This window comes from Conger conger, chromosome 7, assembly GCF_963514075.1.
Source record: "Conger conger chromosome 7, fConCon1.1, whole genome shotgun sequence".
NCBI lineage: Eukaryota > Metazoa > Chordata > Actinopteri > Anguilliformes > Congridae > Conger > Conger conger.
In genome coordinates, this window is record NC_083766.1 from 50,960,724 (window position 1) to 50,966,723 (window position 6,000).

Consider the following 6,000-nt stretch of genomic DNA (forward strand, 5'->3'; position numbering starts at 1 on the left):
AGTACAGTCCTTTATAAAGGAAAATCTACCGCAACAGAGGGACTGTGATTTATAGAGAGGAAGGGAGAGAAAATGCTGATCTGCAGTGCTTTCCACACAAGCTTTGTCTCATTGAGTTTCCCTCTAAAGATTGGGCACAATCTCAGCATGGATGCTCATTGGGTGTAAAATGCAACGTCCTAAAAAAACAATGCAGTCCAAAGCAGACAGATCCACTAAAGTCAAAGTGAATCTGACATACCTCATTTTTGTTACATAAAAACATGTCAGACATGACTAAACAACAGCCTAACAAAGCCAAATCCCTTGTGATTTTTGGGGTCAAACATCTTCCTCAACTGTCTCGTAGGAGTCTTAAAAAGTACTTGATCTGTGTTCAAATAACAAATGCATAAAAAAACTAAACAAAGTGAAGAACTTCAAAAAGAGAGATGACTCAGTGTAAGCGGTGTCACCAGCCAATCACAAAAGCTCAATGCAATTAAATTAGGAACAGCTGTACACCTACTTATTCATGCGATTATCTAATCAGCCAATCATGTGGCAGCAGTGCAATGCATAAAATCATGCAGATACGGGTCATGGGCTTCAGTCAACGTTCACATCAACCATCAGAATGTGGAAAAAATTTGATCTAGGTGCCGTTGACTGTGGACTGATTGTTGGTGCCAGACAGAGTGGTTTGAGTATCTCGGAAACTGCTGATCTCCTGGGAATTTCACGCGAAACAGTCTCTATGGTTGGAGAGAGTGGTTCGAAAACAAAAAAACATCCAGTGAGCAGCAGTTCTGCAGTCAGAAATGCCTTGTTAATGAGAGAGGTCAGAGGAGAAGGGCAGACTACTCGAAGCTGACAGGAAGGTGACAGTAACTGAAATAATCGCACATTACAACAGTGGTATGCAGAAGAGCATCTCTGAACACACAACACATCAAACCTATAAATGGATAGGCTACAGCAGCAGAAAATAAGTCTAATAAATACCTAATAAAGGTAAACACTGAGTGTATATGTCTTTCCGCTATTTAGCTATTCAAACTAGGTTCTCACATTAGCAGCTGATGATTTTTTACTTGATTGGATCTAATGCACTCATCTTACCTGCGAACTTCCAATTAAATACGTGAGTGAGGTTAGTGTGATTTATGAGGGCATTGTAAGGAAATGGAAAAAAATGCATAACTTTATTTGTTCTCATATATGTTCTTGAGAGCCTGAGAATCACGCATAAATTATTCATACAATTAATTATCCTGCCTGAAAGCTTGAGTCATTATTTGCATAGAAATTTGGCAGAATGAATTTCATAATGTGCTTGGGGGTGGGGGGGGGGGGGGGGGTTAGAAGCAGAGTTTGATTATTTGATTGCATGTTCTTGCAAGAGCTATTTTCCATTTCAAATGGGTCTCACACCGCACGCACGTACGTACACGCTAGTGACATGTCAGGAGTGTGTGAAAGCGGAGTGGCGTTCCACATTCCCATGGCAGCAGAACAGAAATGCTGTGATTCGCAGAGGAAAGGTGATCCCCTAATCCCCTCTGACACCCTTAGAGGTCTTCAGCATATGTCTTCAGCGTTCAGCCCCTGAGATTAGACAGTGAGCTAATTGTGTTTACACTTCATCTGCCACACTGCATTGAGACCGGACACATCACGGGTATTACCTACAGCAGTGAGTTTGTTATGACAGACGTGCGTTTATGTAATATCTACATGTGTGTAAACAACATAAGGGCATTCGTAAAATATGCATACTTATTACTGCTTACTCTGTCACACTGGTATCAGTTGGCGTTTGTGGCCTGAACAGATTATTTCTGATGCATATTAATAACACTGGTTATATGTTCGAAGGGCCAGATATTATCATATGTTGGGTTGCATTCAGCATAAGATTAGCAGCTGAATAGGCCAGATAAGCAGAAGTTACACTCTAGTGATAGGAAAAGGCAAGCATTGCTGGGCTGAATGGCCTGTTTTTGTGATTATGTTATGTTAAGTTATATTATAACTGGTAGAGCTTCTTAAACAAGAGCAGGTTCACCTCTTGATAGGTCCCCCAAATTCAGTTTCAGGATACCATGTTTGAAACTATGCTGTTTGAATGCTACTGCCTTGAGCCTGAATAAAACACAAGTTCTGAAATGATCAAGTGAAAATAACAATCAAATACCCTATAAACACAACCAAAACTGTAGTACCCTTGTTTTATAAATATACACTCAGACCTGTATACCAGATTAACACAAATATTTAATCATGTGGCAGCAACAAAATTGATAAAAGCATGCATATGTGGTCAAGGGGTTCATCTGTTTTTTTCAGCCCATATATCATGGGAATGGGGATGAAATGTGATCTAAGTGACTTTGACGGTGGAATGATTGTTGGTCCCAGACAGGGTGGTTTGAGTATCTCTGAAACTGCTGATCTCCTGGGATTTTCACGCACAACAGTGCGTTGCAGAGAATGGTGCACACAACGTGTCAAACCTCTACGTGGATAGGCTACAGCAGCAGAAGAAAAAAAAATTAATCTAATAAATACCTAATAAAGTGCTTACTGAGAGTATATCACAGCAAACAAAACGGCAACAAACAGAATAAAGGCAGTTTGAGTAGGTGAAATGACAGGACTTTGATTAATCGTATGCAAACGAGAAGCAGAGGGGTGCATTCAACAGTAGCATTTCTGTCATTCCTGCTACTATCAATAGGCCCCCTGTTATCCACATTTTATGAATAAGGAAATATTGAAACAAGATAGTGCCAGTCATTGCAAAATATCCTCCAGTGAAGTTCATGAATAACCTTCATTGTGAATCGTTGGAGAAAATGGAATGGGCTGCAGTAGGATCATAGCTACAATTCAGCCCACACATAGAAATTAGTACAGGCCTTAGTCAATTCAAGCATGCACACAGGCCACCCAAAAACAATAATCATAATAATAATAATAATAATAATAATAATAATAATAATAATAACAACAACAACTTATTACGTGCTTTTAAAAAGCAGCACTCAAAGTTCTTCACAAAAACAACAAAAGAAAAAAGGTGTAAAAGACGTGTAAAACAAGTGACACTGACAGGAGATGATTACACTGTAGACAAGCAGGAACACTTGTGCATAAGACATTAATCCTCCTCTCTCCAGAAACTTCAATGGACTGATTCCTCTGTTCCTCCAAACAGATTAAACCAAGACTTTCAAACACAAACTCCCCAATGACACAGTTTACAGTCAGATCTGTCTATATTTGTTGTAACTTGTGGATGCTGTGGTTCAAAGTGACCACATCACACCAGCCCTTGTAAATTCCAATGACAAAGGTACAGTATAACCACCGGGTTATCTGGACAAATTCCATAGTTACGTTCCCCTAACGACAACTACAGAAAGAATAAGAAAAAAGAAATATGAGTGGAAAGTAGGTAGTAAGCCATAACCAATCATTCCTCAATATGCAAGGATGTGTTCCGTAGATGTGCTGTACTCCGTAGGTTGTCTTGCTGTAGCTACAGAATGCACGCTTTGAATGAGTCACTTTCGTGGAACTGTGTCACACCTCAGCGGTATTCACGTACTGTTTCCCTGTTATGAGGTGCGTAATTTCATCCCGTCACATCAGTGTTTACACTTGTTGCAGAATCTAATTTTAGATTCTTGGTGTTGCAGCAAACCTATATTGTTCATTCACGCCACACGCCTCCGTGGCCATTGAAGCATCAACTCCAATGTACTAGAAACTCGGCTGTGTCAAGTAATTATGACAATACTTTTCAGTTCAATGGAGCATGTGCTAATGTATTATACATTTCCTCAAAGCTTTCGTGAGCAATGTAACGACTTGTCAGTCTTGAGCCAGCCTTTACAAAGAAACGCCTCGCGTCATCATCTGACTCTTAATGCTGAGTTTTGTGTTTCGTAGTCAAGTTGGCTACAAACAGCTTCTATCTGTTGCGAAACCTGGGTCACGTTAATCGTATGGTTTCAAAGTCATTTGCTTTTGTCAGACTCAATGATCGTACTGTAGGCTACATACTGTATTAGTTTGATTTAAAATTGGGCTGTGCATGATTTGTTTAACAGGGACGTGAGTTGTCACCATGTGGTTGTAGGATGCAATGGAAAAAAAAAAACGTTATAGTACATGCTCTGTGCATTCATTCACTGAAAGTCATTCATACCAATCACTAGCCGGCTCCCATAACATTGCAAAATGTCTAATGTGAGACTTCCTGCTGGTTGCAAACCTTTGAAACATATTATAGATAATCCCATAAAAAACAGATTATGATTTCCCATGCGCTAACTAGGTAACGCCACAAGTGTTTATATTAAATATCATAACTTTGAATTAAACTACAGGATATGCTAATTGATATCCAATATTTTGTGTAGGAATTCGTCATTAATGCACGCTGACTCGCAAACCACAAGAAAAAAGGCACCTACTGTATTTGCCAACAATGCCAAAATGGTGTGCGTCGTTTTAACTGTTTGGACTGACTTGAATGAGCTAAGACATTCATTCATGCAGTTGATTTCATAATCACATTTTGCGTTTCCATTCAAAGCACAAAACCACCATAAATATGAAAATGAACACTGAAACTTCAGTTCAAGGTCGCATTTCCCCTGCGGAGCTGACTACCACATAAAATAACCGTTATGAGAGCGTACATTTAGGTTCAATTTACGTAGCTAAGTGTTTTCACAAATAACTGACAGCTACTGTACTTCTTTGAACTCTCTAGGACCCTGGAGGTGAAGGGGGGTTCATCGGCCCCTAACTGGATTAAATGTAAGCCCCTTTCAATGGCTTTCAATCCCAAAAAGCATGCAGTCGTGACAAATCCATTCACACAATGTTTGCAGAGGATATAGTACCAATCCAGTCACCTTGCTTTAAAATGTACGCGTTTCAGCACCAGACACCATTGGTGAGCGAATGGTGGCCGCAGGACACAACATAGATTCACCTGAAAAGGCACGGGCAAAACTAAAACCCCCTGTAAATATATACGGTGGTGAGACAAGCTTCATGGTAAAACACAGTTCTGAGAGCCATGCACACAGACCCTTGGTACGTGCCACGATGTTCGCTTACATGTTAAGTCACAGGCGTTTTAAGAGAACCGAAAAGTGCATTAAAAAATAAAACGCAATAGCGCTTACCTTATTTTCGAATCATTGCATGACGTCAATACTGATGTCGTTATTTCGGAAATTTTCGGATATCATATCAATTTATGTCTTATTGAAAATATTGTGGGTGGAAAATTCCTGGATGCGCATTTGCTACACGATCTCTCCATATCTCCTTCCTGTGTACAGTAAACAGTAAACTACACAGACACACGCACACGCGGGCGCACACACACATTTGGTGGGCGGCTCTGATGGCTGTGATCTATCTAGCAGACATTGCCGCCCGTTTTAAAGGGGACGTGCAGTATTGCGGTTGATTTCGATTTCCGATGCGAGGTTTTCTTGGATTATATTTAAACACGATCCCTAACTTCTTAAAAACAGCAACATGCAACGTGATAGGCTATAATTCATTAATACAAGGCGATTTAAGGCATCGATAATATAATGCACCATTGTAGCAATCAGACATAGTTTTGAAAACGTACGCACAAGGCGGTAATCAAAAGCAATTTAATCATTTCTGATTCACAATAATATACATATACTGAGCACTTTATTAGGTAGACCTGGACACAAGTTTGTTAATGCAAATATTTAATCAGGCAATCATGTGGCACCAACTAAATGTATTAAAGCATGGTCAAGAGCTTCAGCTGTTTTTCAGACCAAATGTTAGAATGGGGAAGAAAAGTGACTTTGACCGTGGAATGATTGTAGGTTCCAGACAGGGTGGTTTTTAAGTATCTCAGAAACTGCTGATCTCCTGAGATTTTCACGCACAACTGCTTCTAGAGTTTGCAGAGAATGGTGAAACATCCACTGAGAAGCAGTTCTGGGG

The 6,000-nt window shown here is 39.9% G+C and overlaps 1 protein-coding gene across 1 annotated transcript in view; it reads right to left on the reverse strand.

Annotated features, from left to right (window-relative positions):
* Positions 1 to 5,332, reverse strand: part of LOC133132165 (SH2B adapter protein 2-like) — a 31,960-nt gene extending 26,628 nt beyond the window's left edge. The window contains exon 1 of the mRNA XM_061247397.1: positions 5,187 to 5,332. The gene's annotated coding sequence lies outside the window, so the exon portion shown is untranslated. The remainder of the gene's footprint in view (positions 1 to 5,186) is intronic.
* Between the last annotated feature and the right edge of the window lie 668 nt (positions 5,333 to 6,000).